The 16,434-nt window shown below is 55.5% G+C and overlaps 1 protein-coding gene across 2 annotated transcripts in view; it reads left to right on the top strand.

Moving 5' to 3' along the window:
- Positions 1 to 16,434, top strand: part of ZBTB7C (zinc finger and BTB domain containing 7C) — a 241,437-nt gene that overhangs the window by 144,792 nt on the left and 80,211 nt on the right. Inside the window, exon 1 of one of the 2 annotated variants that reach the window (XM_056138114.1) lies at positions 10,104 to 10,407. The exons of the other annotated variant lie outside the window; for it this stretch is intronic. The gene's annotated coding sequence lies outside the window, so the exon portion shown is untranslated. Of the gene's footprint in view, positions 1 to 10,103; positions 10,408 to 16,434 lie in introns of those variants that run through there. 2 annotated transcript variants of the gene reach the window in all.

The raw sequence follows: 16,434 nt of genomic DNA, 5'->3' as shown, positions 1-16,434 counted from the left end.
TGGGGTCTGCCCAGAGCTCCCGGTGTCGCCTGCTCCCTGCTTCCCTGTGCTCAGGTACCTGCTGAGGTTTCTACTTTCCAGCACTGCAACAGCCCATCCAGATTAGGCTTTTTTTGGGGGGGTCACACCCTGCAATGCTCAGGGGTGGTTACTCCTGGCTTTGCACTCAGGAATCACTCCTGGTGGTGCTCAGGGGACCATATGGGATGCTGGGAATTGAACCCGGGTCGGCTGCGTGCAAGGCAAATGCCCTACCCGCTGTGTTATCGCTCCAGCCCCAGATAAGACATTTCTTAACTCTTAGCATACAGGGAGGGCAGTTTCACCCTCATGTCACAAAAATGAGCTGACGGAAAGACCTTTTGCGTGTGTCACCTGGCTCCCCGTATGCGTGCGGTAGAGGAGAGGTTTTCCTGTGACTGCTCCCACTGTCCTCCTGCTACATCTAACATCAAGAGATCACTTGCACCTCCCCTAGCATGCGCCTGATGCCCACCAGTACCAGAGAAGGGGCTCAGTTCCCAGTGCTCATGTCTCATGCAGCTCTGGCTCCATCACCTCCCGGGTCAATGCAAGTGTCAATTCTGCCCAAAGCACAGGGCAAGAGATCACTTGCACCTCCCCTAGCATGCGCCTGATGCCCACCAGTACCAGAGAAGGGCCCATGATCCTCCTGGATCATTTCAAGCAGGGATGCTAAACAGTCCCTTTAAAGCCACGAAGCTCTAGGGGTCAGTGTCCGAGCCAGCTCCTTCCAGAGAGACTAGAGAGGGGGCTGTGGGCTATATTACATAGGCTGTCCAGCTTGGGGACCACCCCTGCTACACTGAGGACCACCTACCCAACACCTCCATCACCTCCCGGGTCAATGCAAGTGTCAATTCTGCCCAAAGCACAGGGCAAGAGATCACTTGCACCTCCCCTAGCATGCGCCTGATGCCCACCAGTACCAGAGAAGGGGCTCAGTTCCCAGTGCTCATGTCTCATGCAGCTCTGGCTCCAGAGGAGGCGTGAAGCCAAATCCACTGCCCACCATAGATGGCATCTCTTGGGGAGGCCTGGTCTTCATCTCAGACTCTCCTGGAGGGCAGAGGGGGAGCATAGATACTTCAGGAGACCCTCTCCTCCTGGCTCTGCTGACTCCTGCCATACAGTAGATGTGACAAGTGTGTGTGTGTGTGTGTGTGTGTGTGTGTGTGTGTGGTGTAGAAAGCTAGTTTTTTTTATTGAATGAGGCTTATGTAGAAAGATGTGAGCAGAGGAGAGGTAAAGGAACACATGTTCAAGAGAGAACATGAGCTTGGCGAGTCTAGTGAGGAGACGATATCTATTTGCTCAATTGTAGATTTGTTTCACCTGGCATCTGGCATCTGTCCTTCTATCACCCATCTGCCATCTCTGTCATCTACCTATATAATCTATCATCTACTTAATGATTTCCACGGATATGGCTCCATAGTAGAGCACATCTCACATGTGTGAGGGCCTGGGTTCAATTCCTAGTACTACATAAAAAAATCTTTGTGTCTATTTATTTGTTGATTCAACAACCCATCCATCCATCCATCCATCCATCCATCCAATTATCCATCCATCCATCCATCCATCCATCCAATCATCCATCCATCCATCCATCCATCCATCCATCCATCCATTACCTGTCTGAGAAGGACCACATCTAATTTTTTCCCATCTCCCTACTATGATTAAAATACACATAAAACTCATGCAACAGTTTCTATCCCAATTTGACCTCCACCTTTCATCTGAATTTGGGGAGAGGTGCTTTTAGAGGATCCTAATTCTTTAGAACTCTGGAATGTAATAGGCTGTCGCCCCAGGATAAAAGAAACTTGTTCACCTCATCATATAATTAATCACCTGGCTTTGGGGGCAGAGAGCTTAGGGCACCCTGAAGTCCACCCGGAGACCTAGAAGGATCCCCACTGAATCCCCAGTCCCATGTTCCTGGGGAATCTGTGCATATGCCTGCAGGCAGGGGGCTGGCTAGGCTGCTGCTCTAGGCACCCCCACATTTGCAGTCTGGCTGTAGGTCCCCTGCTGCCTTCCTTCCAGATCTTTTCTCCTGGAGGACCCGCTACTCTGGTCAGTTTGACTGCCCTTTGTCCTTTCCTGGCTGCTCCTCGCCTTTGTCTGTCTTATTCCCCACCCACTGACCTATAGCCGACCTGGAGTGCAAGTATATAAGGCCATCTGAGAGATCAGAAGAGGGTCTTTGGGGGCAGGTGGGGGGCTCTAGAGCTGAGGGAGGCGAGGAAGACAGGGGGGCCTGAGCTCCTATCACTACTAAAGTCAGAGCTGGCAGGGAGTGTGGGCTGGAGAGAGATGGTGTCGCAACGTACACCATACACCTGGGCCCTGAATGAGAAAGCCTGAGTCCTCGGCCCAGTTCCAGCTCTGACCACGGCTGGCACCACAGACAGCTCAGGGCACTTCAGCACCCCAACCTCCCAGAACAGGGGAGGGACAGTGACGCCTTGGGATAGACCCTGAAGGACCACAGGCGTCTGTCCACGTGTGCGTGGCATTTGGACATGCATCTGGGCATCTGCAGCCTCAGACAGGAGCCTGAGCCAATGCTGAGCTCCCCCAAGGGACCGATCAGGCCTCCGTCTCCTTCCGTTTCTGCTCCCCGTGCAGTCCAGACAGAGCCTGCGCTGCCCCACACAGTTCCTCTGACAGAAGGGCACACTGGGGACGGTCAGTGTATGTGCCCCCGAGCTGCCCTTCTGTGCAGGGGGAAGGATGGGCACCTGCCCGGCTCTCAGCACAAGCCTGCGGGACTAGTCATGGGGGTGGCCAGTGCGGATTTGCCTTGTGCTCTCTGTAGGCACTCAAGGCCCTGCTTGGAGCTTCAGAGGGGCCGTGCAGCTGCTCTGCCCGTCCCCGAGGCTTACAGAAGACGCCGGTGTGGAGGTGACCACTGAGCTACCCTCACATCTCCTGTCTTATCTGGGTCTGGAGCGCAGCTGCCACTGTCTTGGCCGTGATGAGTGGCCCTTAGCAATGGCGCACTGGCCAGCACTAGGGGTGAAGCCCAGCTCTGCGTGAGTGGACTGGCAGTGTGAGAGCACTGCCCAGTGAGAAGTTCAGTAGGGAGACTGAGCTGTGTGCCCCTCCCTGACTCACAGTGCCCCCATGTGCACCCACACAAACACCTACACATGCCACATACGTACATGCCACATAACCACTACGCACACACACAACACCCACTATATATACATAGATATGCATACCACACACAACACATACACACCGCCCCACTACAAACCCACACAACATATATACACATGCAAACTACACACGGTACATACATATCCACCCCACATTACATATACCACACACCAGACATATGCATCTATACCACACACAGTACATGCGTGCCCACCCCACACGCATCGCACATACATATACATCATATACATAGAACATACTACACACAACACGCAGAGTCGCCCCACATACACCACACACTGTATGTATACATAACACACATACCACAAACACACTACACACCATATACCATGTATATATGCTCTAAACATACCTCTTGCATGATACACACCACACACATACCCACCATGCACACATCATGCCACATGCCATCTACACATACCAAGCACATCACTTATACAGCACACCACATACATACCCACCACATACACACACCGCATGCACACACGCGACACATATCATTATACCACAGACATACTTACTCACGCTTACCACATATCCTATATATACATACATGCCACATACATATCCACATGTATCTACCACATACTATACACACACCACCCACACATACTTATACACACCACATACACATGCCTGCCTACACATACCATATGACGTACCACATAAACTCATATCACATGCACACCACGTGTATATAGTTATACAAACACATATACAAACCACACATGCATATACCATATACACTTCACATACACACACCATATACATACCACATAAATACCTATGCATGCATCTCACATGCACACCACATACACACATATACCAAACATACCACATACCCCACATATACCACTTACATATGCAACACACGCACACACACACACTGTCTCTTTCTCTGTCTCTGCCTCTGTCTCTCTCTGCCTCTCTCTGTCTCTGCCTCTCTGTCTGTCTCTCTGTCTGTCTCCCTCTCTCTCTCCCTCTGCTTGTCTTCTCCTTCCTGGTCGGATGCACAGTCTTTGGTGTGCCGAGGGTCCTGATCCCCGGGGAGCCATGTCACTCTCAGGCCTGCAGGCGTCAGTGGACAGGCCGCCCTTCTGTAGTCTGGGAAGGAATCTGCGTCAAGGCCAGTCTGCGGCTGACAGAGGCAGGACGCTGGCCCCGGCTGCCTGCACCCCAGGGCCTGTCCTGCCAGGACCCTTTGCTAGCGGGTGGGTTGGTCCTCTGCCACTGCTCCGTTCCTGTACCAGCGCTGCCTGGAAATCGAGGATCTGGAGAGCAGCAGCCAAATCCAAATCGCGCCCTGCCCTGCAGGTCAGTGCAGGGGCAGATGGGGAGGCTGGCAACAGCTCTGCCCTCACGTCCAGTGTGGCTGGGACCACCTCCTCCTCACCTTCATCTCACCCTCCCCTCGCCCTCCCCTCCCCCTCCCCACACCCTCGCTCACACCCTCCCCCTCCCCTCCCCCACATCCTCACTCACACCCTCCCCCTTTTCTTCTCCTCCCCTCACCCACACCCTTACTCCCCCTCCCGCTCCCCCACGTCCTCACTCACCTCCCTTCACCCTCCCCTCACCCACACCCTCACTCACACCCTCCCTCCCCTCTCCCCTATTCCCTCCCCTTACACTCACCCTCTCCCTACTTCCTCTATCTGTGGGTGCTAATCCCTGTTCCCCAGGTCCCTAGGTGGGGATGAAATGAGGTGAGAGGTGGATATGCCAGATGGCTCTCCTCAGAGAAGGGCTGGTAAATAGCAGGGCCTCACGCCTGACTTCACGGGCCCTAGTGAGCTGCCTGTGCTCTTCCCCTGCTGCTAGAGGGTCAGCTCTGTGAGGGCAGAGGGGCCAGAGGCAAAACCTAGACACAGGGAAGGAAGGAGAGAAGGAGGAAGGGAAGGAAGGAAGGAGGGAAGGGAGGGAGGGAGGGAGGGAAGGAGGGAGGGAGGGAGGGAGGGAAAGGAGGGAGGGAGGAAGGAAGGAAGGAAGGAAGGAAGGAAGGAATGGATGGAGGGAGGTAGGGGGAGGGAGGGAGGAAGGGGAAGGAAGGGAGGGAGAAAGGAAGGAAGGAAGAAGGAAGGAAGGAAGGAAGGAAGGAAGGAAGGAAGGAAGGAAGGGAGGAAGGGGAAGGAAGGAAGGAAGGAAGGAAGGAAGGAAGGAAGGAAGGAAGGAAGGAAGGAAGATGTGGGAGAAGGTGGAGGAGAGGATTGGAGAGGAGGGGAGTAGAAAGGGAGAAGGAAGGGTAAGAGAGAGGGAGAGGAGGGGCGTGGAGGTAGAGAGGAATGAGAGAGGGAGGGGAAAGGAGGGGAGCAGAGGGGAGGTGGGAGGAAGGGGGAGGGAGAGAGAAAGGGGAAGGGGAGAAAGAGGAGGAGAATAGAGGGGGAGGGAGGGAGTGGGAGGGAGAGAGGGGAGGGTGTATAGGGGAGAGAGGTACAGGGAGGAAGGGAGCTAGAGGAGTTGGAGAGAGGGGGCTATCCCCCACTTCAGGAATTTTTGACTATGCAAGAGCTGGATAACATTTCTTCCCATGTTTTAGTAGTTCCCTTTAAACAATTTGTAGTTCCCTTTGAACAAGTCTCTATTAGACTTGTTCATCCTGCAGGTCTCTGTTGCTGTATCTGCAAAGCAGGGGGTCCCTGCATGTGGCCTCGGAGCTGAGAACAGCATGGGGTGCCATTGTGGCATGCAAACTGGTCACAGTTGTCCTATCTTGGTCCGGAGTCCTGGTGTGTGGGAGACATGGCCATTGGGGCAGAAATCCCCAAAGAAAATCAGCTCTGGGGCTAGGAGTGGCTTAAAAGCCTGAACCCCATCTTTGCGTGCAGGAGGCCAGGTTTAATCCCCAGCACTGGAGGGGGGTCCCCCAAGTACTTCTGGGAGCAAACCCCCAAACTCTGAGTCAAAAGCAAAATGAAAGTGGCAATTGAAGGGTATGCCTTGAATATAGCTCCCTGCCTGCCCCTAGCCCTGCAGGGTCTCTTGAGCACCCTCAATAGCCCCTGAGCACTGCCAGGAGCTTCCCCATCCCCTCACCCCCACTCCCCATGCCCAGAAAAGAATCTGCTCTGACTTGGTTCTAGGTTCCTGCTTGCCAAAGTACTTTTTCCAGGCAATTCTCTGTTTCACATGTCGGGGGAGGGCAGGGGGAGGGTTGGTGACTGACCCTGGCTTTGAGAAAGGTCCTGGGCCTCACAAGCCAGATAAGCCGCCCACCAGGCCCACCCACAGGGGCCAAGTCCACCTGCAGCCCTGATGGCGGCACAGCAGAGGTGGGAGGGATCTTCCTCAGCGGTGGAGACAGTGGAGGGTTGGGGTGAACGGGTGACACACAGCGCCCCCCCCCCCCTCCAGGAAATGGCAGCAACGAGATTCTTCCAGCGTGCCTCCTGGATCTAAGGTTCTCTCTCTGAAACCTCTGTCCCCACCCACATATTTGCAGGGTTTTCTCTGAGCCTCTGTCCCCCACATATTTGCAAGGGCTTACTGAGCACCAGGAACACGGAGTAAAAGAAGACACAGGTGACAGAAATGAGCCCCAGTGGGTTGGGGTGGGATGTGTGAGTATCACCTGGGCAGTAAATCCCAAAGACCAGGTGTCACGTACGCTTGATGGTTTATCAAAGCTGTGAGATCTTGAACAGGTCGAAGACCAATTTTTGTATTTGTTTTGGGGACACACCCAGTGATGCGTAGGGATCACTCCCGGTGGGCTTGGGGGACATAGGGAATGCTGGGAATTAAACCCAGGTCGGCCATGTGCAAGGCAAACGACCGTACAATCACTCCAACCCCATCAAGATCTTTTTGAGCCCCCTCTCCTCACTAGGAAAAAAAAAAAAGGAAAGCCATGGAATTTCACTTGGGGTGTGACTGCAGGGTTGAGTGGGGAAGTAACCCGGGATCCATATTGTGAGCACTGTTCCCAGATCTCGGGTGACCTCAGAACTCCCTCTAGACCTGTACCCCCCTGGACATGCACGCACATTCATACAGGTGTCCCCTGAGTGTCCACAGGACTCGGCGGATGACAGGCACCCTTGTTCTAGTTAAGAAAGTCGCTGATCTGCTCCCTTCTTTAATCATGTCTTCAGAGCCACGTTGGGTCGCTGAAGTCTCCATTCTCCCTGACGGGCATGAACTGTGGGTCTAGAGATGGCAGCGGGATCAGGCCAGGAGCCCGGGAACCCAGCTATATCCATGCCCCTTGGACCGCCAACCACCTTAGAAAGGGCCCTGGCTGGAAGGGGGCGTGGCTAGGGATGGGGCGTGGCTGGAAGGGGCGTGGTTGACGTGGGGCGTGGCTGGAAGGGGCGTGGTTAGGATGAGGCGTGGCTGGAAGAGACTTGGTTGTGTGGGCGTGGCTGTAAAAGGGCGTGGTTGTGTGGGCGTGGCTGGAAAGGAGCATAGTTGGGTGGGCATGACTGGGCGGATGGGCGTGGCGAGGGGCGTGGCTGGGAGGAGGGCCGCAAGAGGGAGGTGGCCAGACAGCCTGGGCAAGAGCCATCCCAGAAGGAGAGGAAGCGCCCTGACAGCTCCCAGGGCTGCCTGCCCCAGCCCCTTTCTGTGGGAGGCTTTGGGAGCTCTGCCCACCGCACCCCTCCCCCCAAACTCCGGCGTCTTCCTGTTCCCAGGAGGCAGCTGGCACCAGCACTGAGAACAGGGAGGTGAGCCTGGAGGGGCAGGAGGGCAGGGCTCCCCACGTTTTTGCCCAGAGCCCTTCGGAAGGGCGGGTTCCAGCAGGGCACACACACACACACAGTGATTAAGGGGGCGGGAGGAATGACATTTGCTGTCCACTGCGGGACCCAGCGGGCTGGCTCTGGGCCAGCTCTTCTCTGGGCTCTTGGCTGCAGTGTCTCCAGTGCTGGCACCACCCATGGCCCGGGCACTCCTTCCCACCCAGAGACTGGAGCCCTGTTAAGAGGGGCCACCTGGGGGCAGGCTGGCTGGACTCCCCGGACTCCAGCCTCTCCCATACCCTCCGCCTGTTCCAGCGCGGGCACCCTCCTTTCACTAGAAACTGTATCCAAGAAGTTCCATCCTCTAGACTCCTACCCAGAATCCAGACTAACTACCCCCTCCCCCTCCCCCCACCCCACCCCAACACACTCACATCCCTGCTCATAACAACCCTCCCAGGCTGCCTGAGCCCACTCCTCCCAGAAGCCCTCCAGGAGACCCTGATTTCCTGAGTCCTCCTTTGCTGTGCAGAATTGGGACCTTATCCCTCTTGTACCCACTCCAGGGAGGTCCCCACTCTGCCCCTCACTGTCCCTGTTGCCCTGTGACTTACTTCCCCACAGACATGAGACTTTGCAGGCAGCACCCCTTGGCACCCACCCTGCCTCCATCAGGAGCTAGGGTGTTACCCCAAACCCTCTGGGTGGATTCGATTCTCTCCTCTCCTGAGCGGGCTGCTCCACTCCCGGGCCTGGGAGTGGCAGCCAGGTTGGTCAGATTGATTGGCTGTTTAATTAGTGACTCTGTGGACAAAGAGATTGGACTTATTCTTTGACTTGGGTGTTCCAGGAGTGCGTGGTTTCTGATTAAAGAAAAGGTGGGGTGGGGGAAAGGGAAAGATGGGTTCATCCTGCTTTGGAGGTCGGCCATCTGCCCTGATTAAGCACCTCCCCGCTGACCTTCTGTGCCGGGTTCTCCACACCCCGTTCCCACCGCACCCTGGCTCCGAGCCTCCCTGTCCCTTCGCCCTACATTCAGGGCACACCCCTGCACTGGATAGAGGGCCTCACAAACTCATTCAGCCCTGCCCTGGTGGGGACCCGAGTTTTAGTTTTAGGGAGGAGTCCTTGGCTCTCCCTCTCCCTCCCCCCACTGACTTTGTCTTCTGCCTTCCTGTGGCCCTCCTGCAGGGCACTGGCAGGCATGAGTCACTGGCCCTGATTCTAAAGCAGGGGTCACCCGTTGGAAGAGCTACTGTCCCCTGCTCCCCCTTTCTGGGGGACCTTGCACTGTCTCGCTGTCTCAGTGGGGTTTGGTTTTGGCTTTGGGGTATTGTCAGACTCACTCCAGCCCTGGGGAGAGCTGCAGAGAAGACAGAGAGCCTGGTCTCTCTTGGGTTCGCCCTTGTTTTTCTCTAAGGCAGAGGGAAGCTGGTCACCCAGGGCAAGGCTGTCCCCTGGCTCCCCCACTGACTCTCCGCCCACCCGTTTCCTGGACCAAACCATCAAGGTCCTGAGGAGTCAATGGCAGGTGAGGGACAGCTCCTGGGCAGGAAGGCTAGCCTCCCAAGTAGCAGTTTTCACGAAGGGTGCGGTGTGCGGTTGGAAGGAGCAGCTTTCGAGTGGGCACTCGGACCACGCCCCTGGGGTTGGTGGTTGGCCCACCCCAGCTGGGGACTGGCCGTCATGAGTCAGTCTCAGCGGAGACAAAGCCAGGGAGAGCTTGTGTGATACGTGTGTTTGGTTGGGGGGGGGGGGGCGGGGGTGCGGGGAGTGACCGAATGTGGTCGTCCCCACCCTCTGGACAGGGAATGCGGCTGGGGTCTTCTCCCTGCTGCCGCCCCTGGCCGGCTGGCCACAGGATGCTGGCACTTCAGCCCCGCATTTGGTTAAGTTACACTCCCGACCCTTTAAGGAGAAAACATATAATTCTAGTAATTGTATTGGGCTCAGATTTCAGGCAAATGGAAATAAAATTGCCTCTAAAAATAAAAGGCAGGCAGAATGGAATGAAGCGGTAATAATAAAAAGGCGCCCCTGTTTGAGATAAGTGGGGAGGCACTTGGTGACATATTAGAGAGTGAAACCAACAAACAAACAAACCAGCCGGCCGCCTGGGAGGAGGAGGAAGAGGAGGAGAAGGAGGAGAAGGAGGAGGAAGGGGGCCTCCTTCTCAGCCTTCTTTTCACCGCTGCTCTACCTTCAGGAAAGAGCTCCCTTTGCATGTTCGAAAGCGAGGCGGAAAGCGCCACCCGAGGAATTGTTCCTTGTCCCGCTCCTGACAGTACAGGTGGACCAGAAGGGGCTGCCTGCCAAATACTTCTGGTTGGAGGGAGGGGTGGGAGGACTCCTGGAATGGCTTAACTCGCCCAGCTCGAATCAATGACACCCTCGCGCCGGCTGCGGCAGGCTCCCCGGAGCAGCGCTGCCGCGTGGATCCCCAGCCCCGCGACCCTGGCGGCGCGCAGGACACGGCCGGCCACCAGCGCGGCGCCCCCGGGGCGGCCAGGTGGGTGCGCGGCGGGGCGGGCGAGCGGCGGGTGCCTGCGCTCCGGGGGACGCGCGGGCTGCGGCGGGAGGGGGTGGGGAGGCGACTGGGAATGGGAAGGGGGGGTGGTCAGGGAGGATTCTGGGCTCAGCAGGGACCCTCTGGCCCGGGGTGGCCCCCCACGGGAGCTTGCGCTTGCGGAGAGGTGGGTCTGCAAAACCTTCGGAGTCTAGCCTCCCCTGGAGGGTGCAGATCTTGCTAGGGGTGTGTGTGTGTTGGGGGCTGGGGGCATATGGGGAATATTGTGGCTGGGGTACCCCATCCAAGAGGTGGTGGGTGCACTCTTGCGTGCCTGGAAACAAACAAACAAACAAAATAGCCTGGAACTTGAAACCCAGCAACTCCCGAGTTCTGTCAGCTCTCTCTCCAGCAAGCTTTGGGGAGCAGGGGAGAGGGAGCGAAGCAGAGTGGTTGGGGGGGGGACTGGAAGCCAGGGAGGATATATGGTACGTTTCAAGTGCCTCACATCCCCGACCTTATTCCCCCCCCCCCGCCCCAATTCAATATTGCTTGGATCTCCCCAAGATCCGATGCAAAACTTGACAGGCAAGATGAGTCTTGAGCTCCCAGCAGAAATAGAGACCCCCACGGGCTGCCTTCTATTCGGACCTCCAACTGGAGGTGAGAAAGAACCAGGAGTGGGTCGGAATTGAGGACCGTGGGACTTTGGGGCTCGCTGGATGGCTGGGAGGTGGGGGTGGGGGGGTGGGTCCTTTTCTATGACGGACTTGCTCCAGGGGGCAGCAGAGTCAAGTAGGGGTCTCCAGCTCACTAATCTGTTTCAGGCTGGCGCTGCTGCGGCTTTGGCTTCCTTCGGGGCTGGCCGGGGAGGGAAGGACTCCTCGGGCTGGAGCGGGTCCCTGACACATCAACCCCCTAGCGCAGCGCTGTGATGAGGGAGGGCTGGGGGACCCCCGGCACCTGTTCTGCTGCTCTCCAGGCGTCCTGCTGTGTGCAGTGGGGGGGGGGCACCACCCTGGCCCTCCTTATTTCAACCCCGGTGCTCCGGCTCCAACCCAGTTCTTGAGGCTCACTGGCCATATCCCCTTCTAAATGCAGAATTTTGGAAATGCAAAGGAAGTGGTTGAAACTCTCAGGCAGTTTCCTCCAGATTCGATAAATGGTGTGCAAGGAGGGGTGGGAAGCCCCCTCCAGGTTCAAGTTTCAGCACCCCTCCTCCCTCCCCCACCTTTACCAGTTAAGTCCTGCTGGGGATTAGACAGCAGGAGGCTCCTGAGTGGACCTCCTGGAGAGGCCCCTTAGGGGGTCTCCTACCTGAAGGCCCCATTTGGGCTGGAATGTGGGGGGAACGCCTGGGCCCCTCTCTGTTTGCCTGGGGTTGGTGCATTTGGGGCTGTTTTCCGGCTCTCTCAAGCACCAGAGCTCAGGGCGGCCTCTTTATCCTCCCTGTGTTGCAGGGGATGGGCAGAGTGTCCGGTGCTTACCCAGAACCACAGGTCCCCGAGGCCCCATGAGCCCTGTGGCCACCAGCCCAGATGGCAGGGGTCTCCGAAATTGGTAGGTTTGGAATCAGACAAGTCTCAGATCCAAGCCATGACCGAGGTGACTAGCACAGAAGCCTCTTGGGGACTGGAGGAGAGATACTGGGGTGGCCAGGGAGGCCCCCACATGTCAGCGCTGGGAGACAGACCCAAGGGGACTGAGATTCCCACCTGCCCTGCGCCAGGCTCCTCTCATCTCTGGGGGCCTGTCCGATGGGAAGCTTTAGCCCCACTGTACAGATGGGGAAACTGAGACTCCAAGGAGTCATTGCAGAATGAGGCATCAGAGCTGCCCACTGGGCCACCCGTCACGTGGCATTTTCCCCTCGGGGAATCGCCCTGGCATAATTACAGTGCAGCTGGAGGTGTATGTCAGAGCCACACAAGATTGGCAGCTCTGAGGCGGATTGCTTCATTCATCCCCGCCATGTGTGCCTTCATTCACTGCTCTGTGTCATGCATGTTCCCGGGCACAAGCTCAGTGCCGAGCAATTTGGTCTGTTTGTTTGTTTGTTTGTTTGTTTGTTTTGGCCACACCCAGCAGTGCTCAGGGATGACTCCTGGTTCTGCACTCAAAGATCACTCAGGGGGCCATATGGGGTGCTGGGGACTGAACCCGGGTAGGCTGTGTGCAAGATCAGCACCTTCCCGGCCCTAGGCCTGAGTGTACTGTCTGAATAAGGGTGGTCTCTCCAGCCTTGCTGAGGAGGCCCAGGGGCCCATCCTGGATATTTTCAGTCAACTGGGCCTTTCTATGAAGCGCCATTGCTTCATAGAGGTTCAATGCAGGGGCCTAAGTGTGTGGTGCTGGGGATTTCCCAGCCACTGCTAGCTTGGAGGCCTCCAGGTCGGCACCCATTAGTATTTGGGGGGCCATGTGGTGCTGGGGGTAAAACTCGGGTCAGCCACATGCAAGGCAGATGCCTATTGAGCGTATTACTAGCCAGGGAAGCCCACCCTGACCCTGGCCTCTTCTACTGGGGGCAGTGAGAGTAACGCTCGGAGGGTGCTGAGTGCGAGTCCGTGTCTGGACATGATGCTCTTGAAGCAGTGCTCTTGTGGAGAGGAAGACGCAGAAGGCCTGGGTGGAAGAGATGAGCAAGTCGGCATGAGGAAGGGGGCACTGTGGAATGTGGCTGTTTGAGCGCCTGCTGTTCACATTAGTGGCTTCTGAGAGGGGCTGTGAGTAGTTCAAGCACATCCCGGACAGAAATGCCCGGACCCCCTGTCCCTACAGAGGGTGGTCCCCTAGGGCACTGCGGGGGGAGAACTGCTCCCAGACTGGCACTGCCCTCTGGATGCCTTTGCAGCCGGGATGTCATTTCCTCTCTCACAGCACTGCAGCGGCTCCAAGCATCTCCTCCCACACTGGGGGGAGGGTGCCCAGGGTCCAAGGACCAGGCTGCAGAGCCAGCCCGGGCCAGATGGCTCCACTGCCTGCTGTCCTCGGCTCTCCCAGCTGCCCCCTGGGCTGCCAGGGCTTTCCCCAGCTCCCCTGCACACACATTGAGCTTCGTCCCCTTGTCTCTGCCACCTCCGCTGCTGTTTACAGCCCACTGTCTCTCTCTCTTCTAGCTGACCTGACATGTCTGTCCTCATAAAATGGTGTCAGTTGAATCTCCGAGACAGCAAAGCCATAAATTCCTGGGGGTTATTTGGCCTGATCATTCTCCTTCTCCTTGAATGGGGGGGGGGGGGGCAGAGAGATAGCACAGTGGGTAGAGCATGCCGGGGTCCTGGGTTCAATCTTCAGCACCCCATAGGGTCTCCCAATCACCACCAGGAGTGCTCTCTGAGTACAGAGCCAGGAGGAAGCCCTAAGCACTGCCAGCTGTAACCCCCAAACCAATAAATAAATAAATAAACAAACAAACAGCTTTCGAATTAACTCCCCACCTGGAGGAGGCGAGGGAGCTGATCAGTCTCGCCTGGAGACTCAGCCCATCTGAGTGAACTTCTGGAATCTTCCTTCCCTAGAACCGACCCTAGAAAAAAGGGACAGTTTCTAATTCATTTTTTTTGTGAATCCCCCTCCTTTTTTTTTTTTTAATCTCTTGGGTTTGAGGTCACCAGATCCTGTTGCATTCCATGTTGATGCGGTGGTGTCAGAATAAAGGTGTTGTTTTGATCTGGGGTTGCTCATTCTGATATTGAACTGATTGTTTGCTGAGAGCCAGGAGCTCAGAGGCATTGACAGGCATGGGTGGCGGTCACCTGGGTTTATCTTGCCCCCGGACAGGCAGTAGTTTGCTGGGTCCTAGCTCAGCCCTGCAGTCCTGCAGGTTGGGCCAGGAAAGCGCCCTGCGGTTGATTTTCCTTTGGCCAGGAACTGTGGGGAGATGAATAGAGGGAGGGGATCTGGGTTGAGAGATTGTTGCCAAGAGCAATTTGGAGTCTCCTTCCTATTAGTCAGAGGCGCTTGTGTTTGCGCTCTCCCTGGGAGTAAGTTCCACAGAAGATCTTTTCTCTCCCATCTTTGTGCTTGCACACGCCCACACCTCCTAATTTTTTGTTTGTTTGTTTTGATTTGATTTGTTAACTCGTTGGACTAATCATGACTTAGCAAGGAAAAAAAAAAGAGCTGGGGTGGGGGTGTGTGTGATGAAATCAGCTCTTTCTGTCATATATCCAGCGCCATTGCTTCATCAATTTGAATACTGATAGACCCTGGGGTGCCAGGATAGAGCCCGATGAGTAATTCCTTTGAAGGGAGAGTTTATCTTCTGCGGCTGACTTTCAGAAGTGCAGCATAATTTAACTCTCCCCTCCCACATCTGCATCCTGCCCCCTTAGAAGAAGGGGAGAGTCTGTTTTCTTCTGTCCCTGGACCTGTGTTCCCTGGGAAGGCCTCCGTGGGGGCCTCACTTGGAAGGGGCCCAACTGGAGGAGGTCCCTTTCCAAGTCATGGGCGCCCAGTGCCCCTTGCTCCTGCAGGAGGCCAGCTAGGGAGGAGAGAGCTGGGCCTTGAGGGGTAACGCTCCTCCCCACAGGGCTGGTCTGGCTCAGGGCCACATGGGGTGCCGAGTAGGGGCACAGGCACAGGCAGGACCCAAGCCTGCCCTTCCTAGGCAGGACCAGGGCGGCCGTGAACTTGTCCGCCATGTGTCCGGAAGAGTCTGACCCCACGTTGCAGATCCAGATGGAGCCTCCACATTGGAAGCATAACCTGGAAGAGATAGAGATAGAGATAGATAGATAGATAGATAGATAGATAGATAGATAGATAGATAGAGAAAGGGAGGGAGGGAGGGAGAGAGGAAAAGAAGGAGAGAAGGAGGGAAGGAGAGAGGGAAAGAGAGAGGGAGGGAGAGAGGGAAGAAGGGAAAGAGAGAGGGAGAGAGAGCAGGAGAGAGGCAAAGAAGGAGGGAGAGAGAGGGAGGGAGAGAGGGAGGGAGAGAGAGAGAGAGAGAGAGAGAGAGAGAGAGAGAGAGAGAGAGAGAGAGAGAGAACATGATCTCTGGCTGCGCTTTAAACCAGTTACAGACCAGAGCAGATTTTCCTTTAGGAAAAAAAAAAATCTTCCTTGTGCAGGAGTGCATGCATACATACATAAACACACACACACACACACACACACACACACACACACACACACACCCTAAGGCGCTTGCTTTTTTGGCTTGCCATTCTGGCTGACAATCGTGTTAAGTTGTTCCTGGAGATGACAGGTTGGCCTGTTGGGCTTTGAAAAGCTACTGGTTAAAACCAGAGTGGATGCGGCAGCAGCCCCTGTCCTGTTGTCGCCTGCCGGCCTTAAGCCCCTGGAAAGGTAGTCATCGCGCGGAGGATCTTCTGTGAGGCAGGACCTTAACTACAGGGAGAAAAATCATAGCTCGCTTGAGACCTAATTTACGCGCTGTACAGGACGCCATTGCAAGTGTACGATTCCATGGTGTTTAGTTTGGTGTAAAGAAACAAAGATGTTTCTTTACAAAGAAACGTAACTCGTCTGTTACAGAATTTTCTCATGATGCCATCAAGAAACCTCCTGTTAGCCGCTTATTCCAACTCCCAGGACTTTTGACTGCATTCTACCTTCTTTCCCCACAAGGATGTGCCTCTTCTTCTAGATGTTTCCTGGTTGTGGAATCTAAAACATTGGGCGTCAGAGATGGCTTGTTTCACTAATGTTCTCTAGGGTCCTCTACTTTGTAGGATAAATCAGGACATTGCATCATTGTTTAAAATTGCCGATTAAAATTCCCCTGTGTATACAAGGAATGCATATGCACAAAACACATTTTATTTATCCGTGTATAAATTGATGGATGTTTGGGTGGTTTCCAGTATGGTCCATGTAAATAACAGGCAAAGTTTGGGGCGAACATAGCCACGCTTCTCTGGGCTATGTGCCCAGGAGTAGACTTTTTGGCCCTGGTCCCTATGCTAGCACTGGGTCTGACCTTGTGGCACACTGCCTGATGGCGTTCCTTGGTGGCTGCCCCATTTTCTGTTCCCATCAACAGTCTATGAGACATAATATGAG

Source organism: Sorex fumeus, unplaced genomic scaffold (genome assembly GCF_029834395.1).
Source record: "Sorex fumeus unplaced genomic scaffold, SorFum_2.1 ptg000128l, whole genome shotgun sequence".
Lineage (NCBI taxonomy): Eukaryota > Metazoa > Chordata > Mammalia > Eulipotyphla > Soricidae > Sorex > Sorex fumeus.
Note: the sequence above shows the minus strand (reverse complement) of the source record. Positions and strands in the feature narration are given on the sequence as shown.